The sequence below is a fragment of the Oreochromis niloticus genome, linkage group LG3 (assembly GCF_001858045.2).
Source record: "Oreochromis niloticus isolate F11D_XX linkage group LG3, O_niloticus_UMD_NMBU, whole genome shotgun sequence".
NCBI classification, from domain to species: domain Eukaryota; kingdom Metazoa; phylum Chordata; class Actinopteri; order Cichliformes; family Cichlidae; genus Oreochromis; species Oreochromis niloticus.
Window position 1 is genome coordinate 71586451 of NC_031967.2, and position 6029 is coordinate 71592479.

The following is a 6029-nucleotide window of genomic DNA, read 5'->3' on the forward strand; positions in this document are numbered from 1 at the left end:
GATATTATTATTGTTACGTTACCTGTTTAGAAATTATTTGTGTTTTATTTCGTTTGTAACAGCAAATAATTTAGTGGGAGTGTAAAGGTGGATCTGTAAAGCTAGCTCATATACACGTAATATAACGTTTGTGCTTTTATTTTGGTAACTTCCGTGTGACCAGAAGTGAATGTTGCTAACGGACACTAGCTTCGAAACGGAAACAGTTGACAGGGGAACAAGGTGTTATGTTGTGGCAGGGATTTGTCCACCAGGGGGCAACAGTTGTTGGAGAGTTTTCAGTCTGTGGGGCGCATGCCCCGGCGCTCTCAATAAAGAAGTAACTGTGAGTTAAACATGGTCTCCGTGGTTCCTTAGTCCTAGGATATTACATATGGCGACGAGGGTAAAAGCCAGGTGTTGCTGTGAAGTTACGCCATGATAAGTGACTTATGAAGTGAGGTTGGCAAGTGGTACAGCGATAGCATCTGTTGGAAGTGGAGCGTAACCCTTGGTGTGGAATAATGGCTACCACAGTGGGCTCGGTGGCACCGTTCGACAGCGAGCTGCAATCCTGGGAGGAATATTGTGAGATTTTGGATTACTTCTTTGTGGCGAATGATATTAAGGAGGAGGAGAAGAAGCGAGCGGTACTGTTGAGTTGCGTGGGCGCACAGACCTATGCCCTGATTAGGAACCTACTCAGTCCGGTCAAGCCAGGGGATCGTTCTTATGCTGAGTTGGTGGGATTGTTAAACAATCATTTTCACCCTAAGCCGAGTGAAATTGTGCAGCGGTGGAAGTTTAACACACGGAATAGAATGCCGGAGGAAAGTGTGGGCGATTATGTAGCGGAGCTGAGGAAGCTCGCACAGGACTGTAACTTTGGAGATTCCCTGATGGTGATGCTGCGGGATCGTTTAGTGTGCGGAATAAGCGACGACAGGATACAGCGCAGATTGTTAGCAGAGGATTCGCTAACATTTGAAAAGGCGCTGAAGTTTGCTCAAGCAATGGAGGCGGCTAACAGAGACATTGTGGACTTGAAGAGCATGACGGAACAGTCGCGATTCGCTAAAGGATTAGGAGCGGTGAACAAGATGGAGGACGGTGGCTCGACGTCACAACAGGTTATCAGGAAGTGCTACAGATGTGGAGGGCTAAATCATGTGGCCAAGGACTGCAGGTTTGTTTCAGAAAAATGCCACAACTGTGGAAAGGTGGGACACATAAAAAGGGTCTGCCGAATGAAAATGGAACAAAAAGGAGGGCGTGGCAGACAAGGTAAACAAGCCCATTTCTTGGAAGAGGAGAATGTGGAGAGTGAGGAAGAAGGAACTGAAATGCACCACATAAAGGCAAGTAGTGTGACTATGCATAATGTGCATGAGGAGATTAGCATCCCAAGGGAGGAACCCATCAGACAGAAGCTAAAAGTAAATGGACAGAATGTGACATTTGAAGTAGACACAGGCTGTGGCTACACTATCATGTCAAAGGAGTCATTTAAAAAACTTTTTGAAGGCAGTAATGCACCCAAAGTAAGCAAGTGTGGAATCAAACTGAGAACGTATGGAGGCCACAAGGTACCCGTGTGGGGAGCAGCCCAAGTGCAGGTGGAATTCAGAGACAGTAAAAAAAAACTGGATGTGGTGGTGGTTGAAGGGGCTGGAACTAGTTTGATGGGTCGGGGATGTATTAAGGCCCTCCAATTAGACTGGCAACCTGTACATAAGATAGAAGGCAGAGATGATGCCTTACAGCGGTGTTAAGAGATTTTTTAGGATTTTAGGATTTTTATTATGTTATGCTTAAAAGTACATTTCATTATCTAGATGTGTTTGCTCTTTCAGTGTTTGGCTTAAATGGGGAAGTTACACTTAAATGGGGAAGTGCAGACTCAACAGGAAGCCTGCACAGTTCTATTTTCTCTCTTCCTGTATGTGCTCTCTGAATAAAGACTCTTTCTTTTTACTGCAGGGCGCGAGTCTCCCTGAGTCTCACCCGTGTACACGTTAAACCTGTCTGAGCGTTTTTATTCTGACCTGAGTTGCAATACAGGAAAACTCCTGACAAGCGGATACTAGCCAGACATGAAACGGTGTTTAAGGACGAGTTGGGAACACTGAAGGGGTTTGCAGCAAAGATACATGTAGCCAGTGATGCCAAACCGTGCTTCTATAAGCCCCGATCAGTTCTGTTTGCTATGAAAAAGAAAGTGGAGCAGGAACTGGAGAGACTGTTGAAGGAGGAGATCATCCAACCAGTGAAATTCTCAGAGTGGGCTGCACCCATTGTACCCATACTAAAGCCAGACTCCAGCGCCAGAATTTGTGGTGACTACAAACTGACTGTTAACAAGGTGTCGCCTGTAGAACAATACCCCATTCCACGAATGGAGGACATGATAGCGGGGCTGGCGGGAGGAGAAAAATACACCAAGTTAGATATGAGCAGTGTTGGTCAAGTTACTTGTAAAAAGTAATCAGTAACTAATTACTGATTGGGCCCTGTTTCAGAAAGCCGGTTTAGTTCAAACTCTGAGTAAGTATACCCTGAGTTAACGAAAACTCTGGGTCTTCGGTTTCACAAAGCGAGTTTAGATTAATTCTGAGTGAGTTACTAACCTGCCCCCTAGCAGGTTTACTTCAACTAACCCTGACTTTCTCCGCCTCTTTGTCGGAAACCTGACTGTAGGAAGTGTCAGACATGGCGTGCCCCTTCCTTGAAGAGCCAGTAGATGTTGAAGCCCAAATTCTCCGCAGAGCTCTCCGCCGGGAGAGAGTGATTAGAGCGCGTTTGGACATTTTATCATTTCCTGATGATTTTCTGTGTGAACGTTACCGTTTTTCAGCACAATCTATAATTTATTTGAATAACATCCTCAGGCCTTATATTGCTCATGTGACACATCGCGGACATTCTCTCAGTTCTGTACATATTATTTGTATTGCACTTCGTTTTTTTGCAAACGGGAGCTTTCTGTATAATATTGGTGACGCTGAGCACGTTTCCAAGGCTACCGTCTGTTGGGCAGTCAGGAATGTTACAGTTGCACTGAAACGTCTCCTGTACTCGTTTGCGGTGTTCCCCGGTCATAGACCCACAAGATTTATCAAAGAGGGATTCCACAAAATTGCAGGTATCAGGATGAACAAAACCTAATTCATGATGTGGTGATACTTGAACTACTACTTAGATTTTACATTTATTTTCAGGGTTCCCAGGCGTGATTGGCTGTATAGATGGCACTCACATTCCAATCATTGCTCCTTCAGTAAATGAAGGAGACTATGTGAACAGCAAGTCTTCCACAGCATTAATGTACAGGTACATAGTTCCCTGTAGCATTTCAAACTAACACATTATTCCATTATGGTAATGGATGCTAATTTGTGTTCTCTGCACTGTGAAGATCATATGTGATGCTGCCAACATTATCACAAATGTGGAAGCCAAGTGGCCAGGCTCTGTTCATGATTCACGAATTTTTCGTGAATGTACACTGAGCACAAAATTTGGACATGGTGAGTTGAAAATACTTTAAAATATATAAAGACCAATTGCTACAGGGACATTTGAACTGAAGTGTATCCTTCTGTCTTAGGAGAGTTCACTGGCTACTTGCTTGGTGATAGGGGGTATCCATGTTTACCCTATTTGCTTACCCCTTACCCTGACCCTGAACCGGGCCCACAGCAGCGATATAATCTGGCTCATTGCAGGACAAAAGCCAGAGTTGAAATGACTATCGGAATGCTTAACGCCCGGTTCCAGTGCCTTCAAAGACTCAGGGTCACCCCAGAAAGGGCATGTGACATTATTGTGGCATGTGTGATTCTTCACAACATTGCCACAATTAGAGGAGAACACCGTCCTTCTGAACCAAACATCAGCAGTGATCCAAACCATGAACATCCTGACCCTCCCATGGACATACAAGATGGAAGAGCAGTCAGAGACACCATATGTCACAATCATTTCCTTTGACCCATCACCTCAACATGTTGAAAGAAGAATAAACAGATTTTTTGTTCAACTGGCTTTATTGGTCGCCTGTATTTCCTGTACACAAAGTATTAATAAGTATATTAGTATGTTGTTCAAACACTGAAATAATTCGTCCATCTCTGACCACTTCACCCACCCTTAACTGATGTTCCAGCAGTAAAATCTCAATCTTGGTCTTTTGGATCTGCTGCTTGAAGTGTTCCATTTCCAAGTCGCATTTTTCTATTTTCTTGATCAAATAGGTCTTGTACAGCTGCTTTACAGGGAGCTATTGAAACACAGAAAATAGCATTGACATGCATAGTACATGCCTACTTAGGTTGGTTGTAAATCAGTGCTGAACATCTTACTGAGGAAAGGTTTGTTGGAGAAGTGGCTGGACCCTCTTCCTCTGCATTTCCATCATCACTCTGTTAGAGACATAGAAAGTCCATGGTTTTATTAAAGTACCACATTTTATTCAATTATATTTTCCATTGTAAGATGTAAACCTCATGAAGTGTCTCTGTTGCTTCCTCCTCTGTAACAGCTGTCAATGTTTCTTCATTATTTTCCTGTAGTAAAGAAATTAACAACATTGCTGTTCTACTGTAAACTCATATGATCTGTGTAGTATTAAGAGTACTCACAACTGCATGTTGGTCTGGCTTAACAGGAGGCTGCACCAGATGCAGTACACGATCACCATCAACTGATAGAGTATGAGGTTTATACAGGTCACTTATAACTTACAAGGGACCAAATGGCAATTAACAAACATATACCAATCACCTTACACTTCATTGTCATTATGCTCTCAAAGACAACCAAGACTGAGGGAAGGCAAAATCAGTAGGAAGATAACTTCACTACAAAATAATTCATTATGGTAAAGAGTTTATCAAATGAATGAGTAGCACTGCAAAGGTGACTGTGAAGAAAGGATGTATGCACATCATGTATTATTTTGAATTTACCTCTTATGTAGGCACTTGTGTCTTGCGGGGTTATTGACTCTGAGGATGTCCCCGCAGAGATGCGTTCAGCCACAGGGCGCCCACTGTTTTGGCTGAGGGCCAACTGCTCAGCCTCTGTGAGTGGTGGTGGTGGAGGACCCCCACCTGTTTTTCGGGCCTCCGCTTTTTTTCTGTTGCCTATAAGGGGTCACATTTGAGCATACAGACTAAGCAAATATGTACTTGTAATGTGCTCAGATAATTTCAATAAGTGCTTACAGAAAGAAAATTAATGTAGCCTCTAACTGCAATTGATTTACATAGGACAAACAGACCAAGCACTATGGCTCATAATACAATTACACCTTACCTGTTTGGACTATATTTTTATATTTCATTTTTACTTGCTGCCAGGAACGTTTGGGGCCTGTTGGGTTGCACCTGCGCTCACATCACATCACAAAATAAAATGTATAAAATAAAAAATAAAATGAAATATAATAAAATAACGTGTTAAATGGGTGGAAATCCCTAGATCAATGTTTAAATTAACACTCACGCATTGACTCTGTCGGCTATGTTTTGCCATGCATGCTCCCTTTCTTTTGCAGCTGAGGCTGTGTTACTTTTTTTCCGCAAAATTTGCATGTTATCGGCATGCTGCCATCAGAATTTCGGCCTCAAGCGCTGTAAAATACATTGACCGCGCCTTCTTTCCCTCCGTCTCCATGGTGACTTGCTTAATCTGTGCTCCACTAATCAGGGCTTTATGTATCCTCGTGCGTGCTTAACTTGGTGTTAAAGCAACTCCGCATTGATTGAACTAATTGTTATCAGCCTTTCTGAAACCAAATATTCCGAGTTGGACAGTTCGGGGTTACTCAACCCTGAGTATCATTTTTAACTCTGAGTTTTCTAAACCCGCTTTCTGAAACAGGGCCCTGCTGCTTCCAAATAGAGCACATTTCATTCATGATGTTGTAAATCCAAGCCCATTATGTATTCATGATTTGAATCCTGGGTTGTGCGAAATCCCAGAAATAAACCTTAGAGAAAGTGAATCTGTGAACTAAGATGTAGGTCTATTAGGTTATGTTGTGGTGA

General features: G+C 42.9%; 1 pseudogene; it reads left to right on the forward strand.

Annotated features, from left to right (window-relative positions):
• The first annotated feature begins 2607 nt into the window (after nt 1-2607).
• Nucleotides 2608-3969, forward strand: LOC112846012 (putative nuclease HARBI1; annotated as a pseudogene).
• The last annotated feature ends 2060 nt before the right edge of the window (nt 3970-6029 follow it).